This window comes from Eubalaena glacialis, chromosome 10 (assembly GCF_028564815.1).
Source record: "Eubalaena glacialis isolate mEubGla1 chromosome 10, mEubGla1.1.hap2.+ XY, whole genome shotgun sequence".
In the NCBI taxonomy this organism is placed as follows: Eukaryota; Metazoa; Chordata; class Mammalia; order Artiodactyla; family Balaenidae; genus Eubalaena; species Eubalaena glacialis.
Genome location: NC_083725.1, coordinates 106,308,028 through 106,325,025, shown reverse-complemented (window position 1 = coordinate 106,325,025; position 16,998 = coordinate 106,308,028). Strand labels below are relative to the sequence as shown.

The 16,998-nt window shown below is 49.7% G+C and overlaps 1 protein-coding gene across 4 annotated transcripts in view; it reads right to left on the bottom strand.

Moving 5' to 3' along the window:
* TSPAN18 (tetraspanin 18) overlaps positions 1-16,998 on the bottom strand; it is a 181,799-nt gene that overhangs the window by 147,201 nt on the left and 17,600 nt on the right. For all 4 annotated transcript variants that reach the window (XM_061201613.1, XM_061201611.1, XM_061201610.1 and 1 more), the window contains exon 2: positions 464-545. The gene's annotated coding sequence lies outside the window, so the exon portion shown is untranslated. The remainder of the gene's footprint in view (positions 1-463; positions 546-16,998) is intronic.

The following is a 16,998-nucleotide window of genomic DNA, read 5'->3' as shown; positions in this document are numbered from 1 at the left end:
TCACCCCAGGAAGGTATTTCCTTCCCACAATCCCAAGACCATGGTGGGTGTGGAGGAAGGGGAGGCGTGGCAGGGGTCCTTGACAGAGGCGGGACCCTCCGTGATCCCCCAGGAGCTCTGCTTTCCCTTGGAGAGCTCACTCCCTCCAACCCTTCAACCCTCACTTCCTGGATCGACTCAGGACCAAGCACGACCTTCGGCTCCGTCAGTGGGGCGGCACCCAGTCTGGTGAGACCCCATCAGCCTCTGTCTCCTCACCCCTCACCTTTGCTCCCCATCCGTGAGCAAACATCTGGGGGTGAGGACAAGAGAAAAGCCGCCCTTTGCCTGCCCTGCCCTCCAGCACGAGCTGAGAGCTTCCTCACTCAGAAATGGAGAGTCTGGAGGGGCAGGGAGCAGAGAGAAGATTAGACCCTCGTATTTGAATACGTTAAGATCCACACTCCCATGTCGCCAATCATACCTCTTTCAACTGGTGTCTTTTCCGTTCAGGGGCGTCAAGATTCTCTTGAAGTCTCTTTCTGATGGTAGCTTCAGGATAAACTCTAGAAGGAAAAGAGGGAGAAATACATTTTAAAAAGGCAAGTGTTGGGGGCATGTGGCTTCTGGGGGCCACTTCGTCCAGATGTGCACCCGCTCCCTCCTCCCATCTCTGAAGGCGCAGAAGCCACAGCCCCCGTGGCCAGAAAGACAGAAGCAGGGGCTTCCCTGGTGGCGCAGTGGTTGAGAATCTGCCTGCCAATGCAGGGGACACGGGTTCGAGCCCTGGTCTGGGAAGATCCCACATGCCGCGGAGCAACTGGGCCCGTGAGCCACAATTACTGAGCCTGCGCATCTGGACCCTGTGCTCCGCAACAAGAGAGGCCGCGATAGTGAGAGGCCCGCGCACCGCGATGAAGAGTGGCCCCCGCTTGCCGCAACTAGAGAAAGCCCTCGCACAGAAACGAAGACCCAACACAGCCATAAATAAATAAATAAATAAGTTTAAAAAAAAAAAAGAAAAAAGAAAGACAGAAGCAAGCACCCAACCCCACAGAGGGTCCCAGGATGGCATCCCCAGAGCCTAGGGACTGGGGCATATTTTCAGTCTCCCAAAATCAGCCCAGGAGCCTGTACAACGTCCCTGTGATGACACGGAGCGTGCTGTAACCACAGCGGCACATCGTGTCGCTTTGCTTCTAGCTAGAATAGTATCATCTTGGTGTGGGAACTCCATTTTCCTCAGGCAGAAAAAAGGCTTTCTGAGTCATTTTGAAAATGCAAAAGCGAACTAATCATTGCCTAATGAATGCAGGCTTTGGGGCAGACCGATATTTTCAAGATCTGGTATCTGTGAAGAGGTGAGTAATAAGTGGAGAAATCTTTGGTGGTGAAAAAAATGACCCAGCCCCAGAGTGCAGGGGCCAGAAGTCCAGCCTCTCCCCCGACCCCTGCCTCCTCTCTGTCAGTTTGACAAAGAGTCCCCAGGTCACGGGAGAAGGATCAAATTCACCATGTCCAGGCCACATACCTGTCAGCCAAGGCTTAGGCCAGTCCCAGGGGACTAGCTTGTTCACATGCCCAGCTGAGCAACAAAAGGGCAAAACTTCACAGCAGAGTGGGAGCGGGGAGGGCTAAGCACCCCCATCCTTCCCTTCCCAACAACCTGGCGGCACAGAAGAAGCCCTGATCAAGTTTCACATTGTCTCAAATGATAATGACAGTAATCCCGATGCCCTCAACAATTCCATGAGAAAGTACGGCCACTTTAGAGATGGGCCATGGTGAATTCAGAGGCGTTAACTCACCCAAGGTCTTACCACTGAAAAGGGGCAGGGCCAGGGCTACACTCAGGTCCGTGGCAAGTCAAGTCCCTCGGAAGTGCATCTCCACGGCGGGAGAGGAGCGATCAGGAGAGCAGTGAGTTCAAGGTCTACCCTGTAGACCCCAACACCAGTGCACTCTGGGCATAAAAGAAGTTCTCAGAACTCCCTGCTAACTGACGGGGAACAGGGCTTGGCCAGAGGACGTGATCTCGTTTTACTTAGCTATCTCTGCCTCAGACGTCCACCCAGGCAGTGTCAGCCCAAGGGACCTCAAGTGTCATGGGCCAGACTAAGGCTAGTCAGAGGAATTCATGATACATATACACATCCATATACATATACAGCCATATCCATATCCATACACATGCATATACATACGGATATGGATGTATATGTATATAATTTTCATTTTTAACTACAAAAGTGAAAAGTTTTTCCATACTCGTTCATCCTATTTAACAGATAAACCCACTGCAAAATCTTTGTAATATGACGTTGTAGGCTATATTACATGTAATCACACATGTGTGTACATGTGTGCACAAGCATGTGCCCATGGGGGCCCACAAGCAGACAGTGGCAATTTTTTACACAAATGGGATCTTACCTCGCATGTTCTACAACCCCAGTTATCAGTGATACCATGTCTACCTCTGTGAGTGAGCACACATGCATCTTCTGGAGTCTTTTTCACAGCTGCACAGTATCCCATGGGAGGTGTGGACCACAATGCACTCACCTCTCCCACCATGGATATGTGGATATTTCCATCTCTAGCCATTACCACCTTGCGGCAACGGTCCCCTTGGTGCCCACATTTCTGTGTGGAAAAGTTCATGCAATTCCAAAGCCCAGATGCCCCGAAGTGGGACCGCCGGGCAGAGGCTCTGCACACATCACATTTGGCAAACTGCCTTCCCCAAATACTGGATCAACTCCCCTCAAATAGCAGGGCAGGAGCCCCTTTGCTTGAATGCAAATTTGAACCCAGGGTTCAGCCTACAGAGTTGCTTTTCTGCTCCCCTCCTGGTGGCTTGGGAGGTCGCATCCCCTGGATGAGGGAGGAGTTTATTTCTTGGCTCACACAGAGGTCCACCCCTCCACTTCCCCCAGAGCAGCTCCCAGTTCCCGGCCCACCTGAGCCGGGAACTACATTTACAGGCTCAGAACTGATAATGAGCTTTTATGAGCTCTGGGGACCGCGAAGAACACGTATTAATGTCAAGTGTGCCTGTCAGCCACGCAGCCTGGGAGAATGTTACACATTAACAAAATTAAAGGCTGCAGCCACGCCGGGAAGGAGCCGCGGGCTGCACATCTGGCAGTACGGGCAAGGCCCGTCAATAACAAAATTACTTTTCAGGTTTCGCACTCCCGAGCCTGAAGCTGTCTCCCATCTTCGATGGAATTCTGCCTTCCTGCAGACTAAGAGGAGATTAGTTTATTACCAGTCTGCCAGGAGAGGCAAAATCCAGCACTAATCCTAATTCCCATTTAAGCAGATCTGCATTGTGTGAGGGAAACCAGCTGCGCTCGGAATTTCTTCCCCCTTTCCCCTGAGATCTCATTCCAGCCCCCTCCTCTCCATGGGGGAGGGAGGTCACTACAGATGTTAGGCCCGGAGCCCTCCCAGGAGGGGGGAAAAGAATCCCAAGGTTTAGGGCCAAGACGGGAACTGGGGCTGGGTGACAAGAGGCAGCGCTGAAAGGTGGTGGGCTGGGTGATGGTGGTCGCCGTTGACCGGGCTGTCTTGTGCCGTGGAAGGGAGAGGCCCCCACGGTTCTGGCCCCAGACCTGCTCTTGCTTTTGTACAAAGATCTCCGCCGCCCCCAGGTTTGAAGTGGCACAGGTTGGGATCCTGAGTCCAACTCTAACTAGCTCTGTGACCTTGAGCAAATGACCTTCCTATTCCGTGCTCAACTCCTCATCTGGAAAATAGGGTTAACAGCAGCTGATGCCTCCTAAGAGGTTGTGCGGATTATATGAGGAATGTATACACAGGACTTAGCCGAGAGCCTGGCACACGATACCCTATTTCTTGAATGTAAGACTCCATGGGTTATAATCGTACCATTATTATATGGATTTCTAAGAAAAAGAAAACACTGCCTGTTAAACTAATTATGACATGTCACTTTTTGTATGATGCATCCTGGTTTTAGAGACCTTAAAATATTTTTTTTTAAAAAAGCGTGCCTTAGAATCCATGAAATATATAGTAAGAGCTTAATCAGTGGTACTTAGTGATGATATTGGCCAGGTGCGCCCATTTTGCAAGGTCTAGTTCAAAACTTAGACCTTCTTCCTCCTCTTCTTTCTTCCAATCAAAGCAAATCTGCACTGGGTGGGGATACCAGCCCTCAATTTATAAGAAAAATTCTGATAGCCACTTCAGTATCCTGGATAGGACCCAGATGAGAGACTTAAATATCTACCCTGATGATTCCTACTCTAGAACAGAGCACACCTGTGTAACAGGACACCCAGATCAAAGACTCTTCACTCTTCTCCCAGTCAATGTTTCTCTACCATCCCATGTCTCCCAGATCATCCCTGCCTCTCCATCCTCACTGCCCCTGCCAGCCCCGCCTGGGCTCAGCCTGATCGTTGCCTATCTGCTTGCTGCAAACAGGCTCCTGCTGGTCTGCCGGCCTGCAGCCTCTGTCCCTTCCAACCTGCCCTCTCCTTTGCTGTCAGACTGAGCCCATAAATGTCTTTCTCTCCTGCTTCAGTTGGTTCCCTGGCCTCCCTTTGCCTATACACAGGGCCTTTTATCATCTGATCCCCAGTTGCCTTTTCAGGCCCATCTTCAGGTCCTCGCAATATGCACAGACCCCACAGTTAAACTGAACTCACCTGGACTCACACGCCCCACCAACACACTCAGCCCAAACTCGCTGCTGTTCACTCTGCCTGGAAGTCCGTTCTTCCTTTCCTAACCCTGAACTGCAGCACCCCCCACACTCCCCAAATCACCTGGCAAACTCCTACCCATCCTGTAAAACCTTCCTTGGATATCTCCTCTGAGAAACCTTCCCAGACTTCCACAGGCATGATTAATCACTGTTCTCTGGGCTCTATGAGTTCCTGAGAGATGGGGATGATGTCTCAATTCCTGACTCAGATAATAATAGTTGGATGAATGGATAGTTGCTATGATAGATAGATGGATGAGTAGGGAATGGATCTATACAAGAACAGAATGGTAGAAGAGAAAAAGAGGAACTAGGCTGTAGTTGGTTGCAGGGATGGATGAATAATTGAAGGGATAGAAAGGTGAATGAATGGACACATGCATGGATGCATGCAGAAATGTAAGGATAAATGAATGCAAGCATGCATGGATGCATGGAAGCAGAAATGGATGGATGGATGGATGGATGGATGGATGGATGGATGGATGGATGGATGGAGAAATGGAGAAATGAACAGGACAGTTGGAAGGTGAATATATCTGTAAAAGAATGGGTTAAATGAAGAGTGGGAAGGCAAAACCAGGTTAATAGAGATAAGAGAGGGAACGAATGACTCTCAACTACTTGTATAATTTTCTCTGGACCCCGAGAGGCTGAGCCTCTTGCATCTATGAATGTACTTTGCTTTAGTCCTTTATGAATCCAGGCAGAGACCACTCAGTCAAACACTGTCAGCCCCCAGGTCCACCCCATTCCAACACTTGCTCTGGCTGTGGAGCTACAAGATGAGGCCTTAGGAAGGAGGGGTCAGAGTTACCTCCTGCCTTGGCCTTGGCTGATCCAAGTGGTGAAGAACAGTGCCACAAGGAGACCAAAGTTTCCCTGTGTCTGAGTCAAGCCCCAGTCTGAGGGGCAGTTGGTTTGCCAGCTGTGTGCAATAGGCCTGGGACAGGCCAACTGCTGATGGAAGTTCCATGCTCCTCTGAAAAGATGCCATTTGGAAGAACCCTAAAATGGCTGAAGGGTCAGGGTAGGTAGACAGTGTAGCAGTATTTGGATGGTCACCTGTTAGTGGGCTTGGGTGGGGACGTATCTCCCACTAGAGCCTGCTGCCTCTCTGCAATGTGCAGCAGGGTAGGTGGTAGGTGGGAGCCTTCAGCATCAAATGGCAGTAAGCACTGTGGTCAAGAGACCAGGCTTTCCTATCCCACAGGCCTGGGTCTGAATCTCGGCTAGGCCACCTGCCACCCGTGGAGCCTTGGGAAAGTTCCTTATCCCACTAAACCTCAGGTTATTCACCTGCGAAGTATGGACCATCACAGTCCTACCTCACTGGCCTGAGCTGCGGATTAGATGAGCTAACGGATTATAAGTGATTCCCATGGTGCTCGGGACAGAATGAGCCCTTGGAGGCCACAGGAATTATGTAAAGTAGAACCTGCTGATACTCTCCATAAAAAGGGTAGTGGCCATGATCACTGGTTCCAAGTCATACTCCTCAGACCCTTCCCTCTCTCCCTCAGGGGTCTACATTCAGAACAGATGGAGCCTACACTCCATATATACATCCTACCACTTAATTCACAACAGCTGGACTTTCTGATCGTTTATATATTAAGTTTCCACATAATGTTGAAGGTGACTTAGAGCCTCTCAATAGCCTAGAATCCCAAGTCAGTAGGATTTCAGAGAAGGTGGAGAGCTGGGAAGGCTTCCTGGAAGAGGCAGCAAAGAAAGGAGAGAGGGAGGAAGGTGATCAGCTCAATGATGAGCCTCTTCCTGACTAGCTCCTGCTAGAAATCCCTCCCCACACCACCCCCCCTCCACTCTAGCCACCCAAAGTGGACCAGCCATCCTTCTGAGTTCTGTGACCACAAGGACTCTTGGTCTTGTGCCACAAGAAGGGGCAGCAGCGTCCTCAGCGAGTCCCAGAAGCCGGCTCATCCTCGGGCCCCTCTCCCCACACCGATGCCAGGCCACAGGATCCAGGCTGGGCCACTGCCAGCCTGATGCATCGCTTGTTGACGGATAAAAGCTCTGCAGTTTATGGCTCCAAAGCAAAGCTGGGGCTTTGTTTTGCTTTGTTTTAAATTAGCAAAGCAGGGGGTGGTGGTGAGGGTGGGGGAGAGGGAGAGGAGCCAAGGCTTATTCAGGGCGAGCTCCTGCTGCGTCCTGCATCTCAATGATCCCCTGGGCAGCCCTTAATGAAGCCGCCTGAGCGCATCGTGTCTCTGCCTTGTCTCTCCACCTGCACTTGTCTCGCTGGGGGAGTGAGAGCGCTTCCCACTGCCGCCCGCCCTGTCACTCAGCCCCATCACCCTCTGTTCCCATAATGAGTCCCTGAATGAGCCGGTTAATGTGCCCCAGGGTCACAGTGGGGCTGAAGGGGGAGCCATGACAGCCTCAGAAAGGCTGGGATTTATGATTTACTTTTGCTCTGGGAGTGGAGGGCCACTCCTTACCTGTCATTGGGCACAGTGCAGTGGGCGCTGGCACTGCTAGCAAGGGCCCCGGAGGGTCTGCCCGATGGGCAAGGGACTCCCAATCTGAGCCCATTGGCTCTTGGTGGCTTGGGGAGGGTGAAAGGACCCAGAAGAGGGATGTACCAACCCCATAAATTAACATGTGAAGCTGTTTATTCTCAATGCAACTGTCATTAGTGATCATCTCCCCTTCTCTGCACCTGCTGGCAGGTCTGGAGCTTTTCTGCACATGCCAGCCAGGGTCTCTCATGCCCTCCCCCATAGGATGCATACAACAGACGCCACCGCCAAGATGCTCTACGGAGCAGGAAGGAGAACTGGGGAGACCCCCTGTCACCAGCGGGCATTGCCCTGCATCTGCTCGCCCTCTTTCCTGTCTGGAAGCACTTTTTTGGTACCTGAGGAGGGTAAGGACAAGGGCTATGCATACACTGGAGCTGACTTTACTTCTGATCTTCACTCCTCTTCTTCCCACACTGCAAGGACAATATTACCACTCTTCCCATTTTACAGATGAGGAAAGTGAGCCTGAGCCACAGCATTTTTATGTAATTAAACATCGGTTTAGTTCGTGGAGAAAGGGAAATAGAATCAACAACAGTGTTTGCTAAGGAAGGCTCACTCATTCTCACAAGGAGATAGGGCTCCAGCAGATCTGCCGGGCAAGTGCCCAGCATTTGGGCCCAGAGGGACCCGGAAGCCCTAATCATTTAAGGGACTTATCTCTGAAGATGTAGCCTGGCTTGCCTGGCCTTTGTTCATCTGTGTGAGCAAAGAAATGAAAGATGTGAGCCCCATAACTCTTGTACCAAGTGGCCAGCATTCTCTTCTTCACTAGCAAAGGAAGGAAGTGATGCTCAGAGAGGTCAGGCAGCTTGTCTGCAGTGACAGAGCTGGACCAGGCAGAGGCAGGACCAGAACCAACGATTTTGTCTGCAGCCAAAGTCTTGGAGCCACTTCGCCTGAGTCCAGCCTGCATTAGGCTAACCCCATAGTGTCTGTCCTTCCAACAATGCATCTGAGAGGTTCTCAGGCCATTGGGCTGTTCAAACAAAGATACCTGGTGTTTCAAAGGCTTCAAGAACAATCCAGCACTTCTAGCACAGGGTTCAAGAAGAGCTAAGTCTGTCTCAGTGCTGAAGCTGACTTTGGTACAAAATGTGTCTCAACACACTGTAGACCTTGAACTCAACGGGGATCCGCTGTGCAGTCAGTCATACACCTACGGGAGCGCCTGTGAGAGGATATTCTGCCTCTGAGAGAAGCAGTATTAAAAAGCCACACGACAGTAATAGAGATGTTTCCAAACTGGCTGCCCTGCCGCTAGCAAGGAAGCCAAAAGCTGAGAACTCATCACTAAAGGGCCAACCCCACAGCCAACCACAGCTCTCCTCCGCAACGTGGGGCTATTAATTCAGACTTTATAACCCACAGGGCTGCAGTGGAATCTGGGCAAAGGGCACCCCAACTCCTTGTAATTCTTCCCTGCTCAAGTCCCTGTAAATATATTCCAATGCAGAAAAGCGTCTGCGGGAGGGAAGACGGGCAGATCTATTAACATTTTGATAGGTTTTCCCAACACATGGAACAAGAGAGCTTTAAAATTCACAGCACAGAGATTAATCCTTCCATCACATCTCTCCCTCCACAGCTGGAAGTGGCCAAGAACTTTTTACCCCTTTAAGACCTTGATTAGGATAGAAAGTTAGGAACTCAGAGAGCTCAGTCTTAAGAGTCCTACAGAGAAGAGACAGCTGGGTTTTCTAGACCAAGTGTCTAGAGCCCTCCAAACACAATTAAACGGCAGAATCAGGGATGGGGGAGGTGGAAGGCCGTGACACTGTGCGGGGGTTGGGAGCTTCTCTGACTCAACAGAAGGACACGGCCAGTTCCGGAGTGGAGCCCTGCTTGTTCCAACGGCAAGGTTCGCCTTTTGTAACTGACAAAGGCCAGGCCTCTTAACATCCCTGTTCGCTCACTCGACAAGCATCTTGGAAGAATCACCATGTGCCACGTACTAGGTGCTTGAGAGAGAAGGATCAGGAAGACAGTTCAGCTCAACAAATCCCTGACCTCAAGAAACTCAGTCTAGGGGCTTCCCTGGTGGCGCAGTGGTTAAGAATCAGCCTGCCAATGCAAGGGACACGGGTTCGAGCCCTGGTCCGGGAAGATCCCACATGCCACGGAGCAACTGAGCCCGTGCGCCACAACTACTGAGCCTGTGCTCTAGCACTTGCAAGCCGCAAATACTGGGCCCACGTGCCACAACTACTGAAGCCTGCGTGCCTAGAGCCCGTGCTCTGCAACAAGAGAAGCCACGACAATGAGAAGCCCGCGCACTGCAATGAAGAGTAGCCCCTGCTCGCCGCAACTAGAGAAAGCCCACGCGCAGCAACGAAGACCCAACACAGCCAAAAATAAAAACAAACAAATAAATAAATTAAAAAAAAAAAAAGAAACTCAGTCTAGATGGGGAGAGAGAGAGAGAGGGAAATGGACGAACACAATAAAATGCAGTTGCCCTGGGACCTCGAGATGGCAGGGGATGGGGGCACCTCAATCAAGCTGGGTTGAAGAGCTGGTCACACCCTTGGGGGACTCCTGGTCCTTCCTCAAAACTTTCTTTTGAAAATGAATGTGATGGAATAGTAAGTGTAGAAGGCAAGGTGTGTAGTTTTCTAGTGTATGATCAGAAAAAATATATAGATACTGTTAAGGTAAGTGATAACCAAACTTTCAACATCATACTGGAGCACTGTTTAGCAGACTCACCCAAGGGGTCATTATCTAGGGGAGTCTAGAGAAATGTAACTTTGACTCATGAGAGCTTACAGGTGAATTTGTAGATTTTTTTCGGCCTGGTAGAAAAGATAACCCAACGGTTAGGATTAACCTTTGTGTATACAATCCAGCCATCTTCTTCCAGTACTCTTTCTCCCATGCCTACATAACCGCTGTTTCTCTAATTCTCCAGCTTTACCAATGAGCATCTCCTGTTGGCTTCCTCATTCACAAGTCAAATCAGTCTCTGACCCATGTTCATTCTAGATGTACATGTGATTCTATAGGATTTATAATTTTTTGAAACTTATACTTTGACAGTACATGCCCAATTACACACACACACACACACACACACACACACACGCACACAATGCACAGGGATAAAGATGGAAAAACCTACAGCAAAATGTTACCAATGGGTATCTTTAGGTAGCTGGCGTTTGTATACAAGTGACTTTTATAATCAGAAAAAAGTGATAAACATTATTTTTTAAATGAAGAAACACACACCCATGTAAGATTCCCCAGACTAACAGTTAATACCAGTTGCTTGCTTATCCCATCTGTCAGAGTGGGTGGGGCTCTAAGCACTTAAGAGGACTACCTCATTAAGGCCTCGCCATCATGCCACGCCAGGCGAAAGGCACCGTTACTCTCCCCATTCTACAGATGAGGAAATGGAATCACGTAGTTAGCCTCAGATCACAGATCTCAACAGTAAGAGCTGGGATCTGAACCCCAGGCAGCCTGGCCCTACAGGCTGCCTGCTTAACCGCCCTGCCAGACGCCTGCCTCCCAAGTGGAAAAGGAAGAAATAAACACATCTGCCGGGCTGCCAGGGTCAGGCTTGGAGAAGACCGTGTTCCCACCCCCTCCCAGACCACAGTGTGCTGGGAAGCCAAGCGCGAGCCTCGCCAGCCTTGAATTGAATTCACATGTGTCTCTCCTCTCCCACACTTGCAGGCAGGGACCTGCTCTTCTCCATTCTTGAACCTCCCATCAGGCTGGGATTGGACCCCAGTGGATGCTCAGCAAATGTCTCAGAGCACCTCTCTCCCTGCTCTGATAGCATACTCCATTCAGGGACTCTAAAAGCCAGCCTCTAATTAATAGTTCACTCCATCTCTCTCTTTGCCCACACAGGCACTACAGACTCGTTTATTATCTAGATCATAAAGCAAAGCGCAGCCTGGCTTCAGCAAAGAGGGGTTTCAGTGTGTTGGAAAGGACCCCGACCTAGGAACCTGGAGGACATGGGCCCTCCCTTTAAATCACTGTGTGACCTTGGGCAAGTCACCAAGCGTCTCTGGGCCATCACCTCGCCTTTAAAATGGGCAGGGGGACCCACTGTGCTATGATGCCCCAGATGTTTTGCCAGCATCAATCTCACTTTCGCTGCCGGGGTGTTTTATATGCAGCAGGCGTGGAGCCCGCACCACAGACCCACACCTATTGATTCTCACTAAAGCTCTTCACGTGGCAGGTCACTGCTGGTTAAATCTGTGCGGAAATTAGGTTTTGAGGGAGGAGTACCTTGTGATCTGGAAAACCAAATTGGGGTGGAGGGCTGCAAAAGGGGGAGTGGGGAGAGATGCTTCATCTCAGTAGGGCTCTTGAGAGCCCCTACACATCACCCCATCTATGGGTTCATTCTGGTCGCAATTTATTTATTTTTATTTTGGGGTCATATACGCTTGCAGAGTCAGGCACGATTGTTTGGGTAAACACTGTTTTCAAAAGATTCCAAATAAAAAGCTTCATTTTCCTTGATTTAACAATAAATATCCATCCAGCCTCTACCTATGACTGTGAGGAAGGCAGGAGACAGAATAACTGTCAGCCACTAAGTAAGCGTCAATATTGAAAGACGCATCTCTAGGTGATTAATTAGGATCAGTGGCCAAAAGAAACACAGGACAGCCCTCTTATAAAAACGGGAAATGATACTGCTAATGAAAATGATTCTAGCAGACGTGCCTGCTTCTGATTCCTGGGTGAGTTACTGCCCCTTTCAGGGTCTCAGTTTCATTCTCTAGCACCTAATGGCCTGTGATTCTCAGAATGGGTTTCCCAGGGGTTCCTCAGGAGACACCCAAATGGAGGGGGAGGGGCGGAGGGGGGACCAGCCCCCTATGCCTGCTTCAACAGGGCAGCTCCCTTTTGAGTTATTCTGAAGGCTCCAAGGCTCCATGGTGAACTTTCTTTGAGGTCTGTGACTACAAGTAAGTTGAATGTCACTGGGCTAAGTCATCACAGCTTCTTTTCACTTTAGCATCTTGTATGTACCTTGGTTAAGAAACTCCCAGGCATTCTGATAGGCAAATGGTTTTTACTCAAAGGCATCATGGTGATCCATGTATACTATCACGTGGGGATGGAATGCCTCTGACTCTGGGACGGGCTGTCTATGTCAGGTAGCAAGCCCACATCCCTAGCAAAAGAGTCTGCCAAGACAGATCATAAAGGTGGCACACACGGGAACACTTACACTGTCCCATATACTTTAATCTCTCTCAGTGCTCGTGGCAACTTTATGCAACAGGCCTTGATCTTCTCTCCATTTTGCAGACGGAGAACCTGCACGTCAGAGAAGTTGAGTAACCTACCCATGGACACACAGCTCTTCAGACCGGATTTAACCCCAGCACCCTGTCTCTTTTCTTTTATGATTCCATTTATTAAAAATGTCCAGAATAGGCAAATCCATAGAGATAGAAAGTAGATTAGTGTTGCCAGGGGCCGGGGCAGGTGGTGGAATGGGGCAAATGGGGAGTAACTGCTACCAGATAGAGGGTTACTTTTCAGGGTGATGAAAACGTTCTAAAATCTATGGTGGTGATGGTTCCACAACTATGCACGTATACTAAAAGCCATTGAATTTTATACTTAAAGTGGGTGAATTGTATGCTATTTAAAATATATATCAATAAAGCTGTTGTATTAAAAAAGAAACCTCACAAAATTCAGGGTGTTCATCTCTGCTATGAATAGGGAAACGATCACCTTGTATCAGGACGCTTGACAGTACTGGTCAATGAATTTCCTTTTTAAACATCTTTAGATTAGTCACACAGATCAGAGTTATTAACATTAAGAATTTATTTTTTAAGAGGAGGTGACCATCTTACACACTGTCCCAGGAAAGGTGAGGTTGAATAGTGGAAATAATTACCTAAATCCTAAATAATTACCTTTGCATCCTGCCGTTGCAAAGGCAGGAGAGCTGCTCAGCATCTACATTAAACAGATTATCCACGTGATCAGATTGTCCGTTTCAGACTGATCCCAGCACCCTGTCTCTTAATCACTGCCTGAAATCACTGCGTATACTGCCCCAGACAGCCACAAGATATCACGCCGGAAGGGGACGTGGGGATCAGCTGGTCCTCTCCTTCATTTTACAATGAGTGACTGAGGCCCAGAGAGGGTAAGGGACTTACCCAAGGTTCATAATGAGTTTGTAAGCAGAGCAGGATTCAAACTCAGACTCCCGTCTTGAAATCCTATGTCTTTCCACTCCACCTTGGCACCACTGGGCCACGTAGGACAGCATGCTTTGGTGGTCAAAGCTTAGTGCAAGGGCAGATCACTGCCCAGTTACAGACCCAGCTGTGCCACTGATCGACTGCGTGACATTCTGCCTCCCAGGCTCCTGTCTCACCATCCTTAAAACAGGAATGATTTTCATACATAACCTGTAGGGCTGTCGCAAGGATTCATCAGGACAGTATATGTCATGTATTCTCAATAAATTCTAGTTCTCTTAGGGCCAGAACCTGGGGCGGGGACAGGCACACAAAATAAAGTGGATCCTGCTGATGGGCTTGGTGCAGGAAACATAAGGTCTTTATCCTGGTGTCCACGGCCCCTCCTCCATCAGCAGCAGCAAACTGACCACCATCCCTGTTTCCCTAGTCACCTCTACTGGGGTCACCGAGAGGAAGAAGAATGGGACCCAGTGAGATGCTATCACGTTGTGTCTCTCCAAAGTTAAGAACGAATCATCCTCTTGAACTTTGTAGTTTCTCCTGACCCCATGTTAATTTCTAGCTCCAAATAAAATGATGTCTCTTCAGTATCAGGAAAAGGCTAAAGAGTAATTTCAGGTTGGCACATGGTCCGCCTAATGAGATCGGATCCACTCATTTGCAGAGTCAGGGAAATCAAGATGCGGGAAGAACCTCATCTCAGACCATCTGAGATACTGCAGAAGAAAGTGATGATCTCTTTAAAAGTAAAACTGGCAGCTCTGCCTGTTGTGAGGGAGGAACCAAGGCTCAGAGAGGTTGAGTGATTTGGCCCATGTCACACAGCCATAGTGGCTTTTGATAAAAGAGACAGAGTGAGAACCAGATCTCCTGACCTCATGGCTCTGCTGGCACTTGGAGGGGCCGGGGGGTGGAGGGGATGAGGGGGAGCGAGAGACGGGAGGGGAGTTTGAGTGTGAAAATGACTCTTCATAACTCTGAGTGTAAGCAGTTGTGAGAGCATGAGCCTCTGAGGGAGAGGGAAAAACCTATGGGGCATCTGACGTCCCGCCTGCCCTTGGACCGTGAGCAGATAAGTGTGAACAAGTGTGAGCAAGAGGGCTGTGAGCGGGGAGTGAGTGAATGAGTGGGAGGAAATCCGAGTGCTGGAGAGAGAACAAGAGGAGGAAAAACATTTGGGCCGTTTTCAAATTCCCACAGCCGAATAAATCAAAACAGATTGTTCTGAGACAAAGAAGCCATTTCAAACCACATCCTTTACACCAAAATAGACCCTCAGTGGTCCACGTGACGCTTTCTCGCAACCAATAATAACGGCGACAGCAACGTTCACAGTCATAGTTAGGATTCTTGAACAGCCATGATGAGCAGGTGTGATCAACGCCCACTTTCCAGATCAGGCCACTGAGGCTTGGAGAGGGTAAGTCACGTGGTCCCTACACCTCCCTGTCCGGGTGATTCCTGGAATCAGGAAGCCTGGTGTGCAGTGGAGATGCAACCAGCAAGTGTCACCTGGAGGCGCCAGGTGTTCCTGAGAACCGTCCCCTTGAGGCAGGGCCACTCTGGCTGCTGCAAGCAGGATGGAGAAGCAAGGCACCAAGGAGCAAGCAGGGAGTGGACGGAATGTTCCCAGCTGCCCCACGGGGCAAAGCAGATGCCCGTCTGTGCAGGAATGCCTGGCGCCATGATGGTCAGTATTAGCTACTAAAGCTGTGGTCATAGCCTCACCCGGGCGCCTGGCCCTGACCAGCCAGAGGAAAGCCCTGCCCTTCCATGCAAGCTGGGGCCTGATGCACAGGACTGGGCCAGAGAGGAGGGCACTGCCAGGGCCCCAGAGAACAGGTCTCCCATCTCCCACCTCAACCTCAGCAAAGGGAACTTGGGTCCGGGCGACCACGTCTCAGTAACCGCCGAGTCTCCACTCCCAGTGGGCATGAAGGGACAGCACCGGGCCGGCTGTGGGGAGCAGGCAAATGTAGCTCTGCCAAAGCAGCCACGGCCACCAGGCACGCCGTGCATTTTCTCATCGTAAACTAGTCCCAACCCCCAAACAATCCTATGATGTTGTTATTACTCTCCTCGCTTTACAAATGAGTAAACCGAGGCTCAGAGAGACTAAATCACTCGCCCAAAGTCCCCAAAATTGCAAGTGTACGTACGCACAGTCAGGACTGAACCCAGCCTGACAAGGAGACCTTGCTCCTTCTACCTCATCCATCACTCACCCGCAAAGCCCTTCTCTCTGACGGAGGTTGGGAGTCCCAGAGGGCAGCGTTTTGTTACGAGTTTCAAAGGCAAATCCCAACAAACAACCTGAAACAGAAGGGGAGAGAGGTGTGCACCCTCCCAAGGGGGCAGCCCCTGCTCACCCCCTGCCTGCTCTTGCCACGTAGGGGCCTATTTGTCAAGGAAGGAAGAAATCTAGAGTTTTATGCTACATCTCTTTTTCAACTGGTTAGAATCCTCATTCTGTTTTCTGTTTTGTTAACAGAATTTAAAATTTTGAAATATATATACAGAAAAGTACGTAGGTCTGAAATGTACAACTCCATGAATAGTCACAAACTGGACACACCTGTGAAACCACCAAGCAGAATAAGAAAAGAAAGAGACCAGCACCCAGAAGCCCCTCATGCTTCCTTCCGGGCCCTCCCCGACTTCTGCCCAAACGGAATCACTGTCGTGACTTTTAACACCATAGCTTCACTTCGCCGACTCTGAACTTTATATAAATAGAATCATTCTGTGTAGATAGAATTCTGTGTAAATAGAATCACTTGCTTTCACCTCTGTTGTCTTTTGCTCAGCATCAGGACTCTGAGATTCCCCCCAGATTGCCATCAGCAGCAGGAGTTCATTCATTCTCTGTTGTGTAGTGCTCCCATATCCATTCTACCATTTATAGACATTTGCGTTGTTTCCAGGCCTCTCATAGAGAATGAAGCTACGGACGTTCTTACACATGCCTCTTGGAGAGCACATGTACGCTTTCTGTTGCAAAGAGTGGAATTGTTGGGTCATACGGTATGTGTATGTTTTAGTTACATTTCCCAACATTTTAATGTTGGGTCAGTTTCATGTTTTAAACATTGCGCACCTTAAACAAAATACATCTGCAGCTTGGATCTGGCCTGCAGGCCACCACGTTGCACCTTTGGCCTGTGCGCTTCATTCATTTTAGGCACTGGCCAGACCATCTTCCTTGGTGCCTCACAAATTCATATGATACAGTGGGGAAAATTCTCATAATCCCCTCCACCAAACTGCTGAGTGAATGAGGCCTCAGTAAGCTGTCAATGGCTGTCCTTCAGTGAGCATTTCTCTATGACAGCGGTCCCCAACCTTTTTGGCACCAGGGACCGGTTTCATGGAAGACAATTTTTTCCACAGATGGTGGGGGCGGGGGATGGTTCAGGCAGTAATGCGAGCGATGGGGTGCGGCAGATGAAGCTTCGCTCGCTCGCCCGTCGCACACCTCCTGCTGTGCGGCCCGATTCCTAACAGGCTACGGACGGTACTGGTC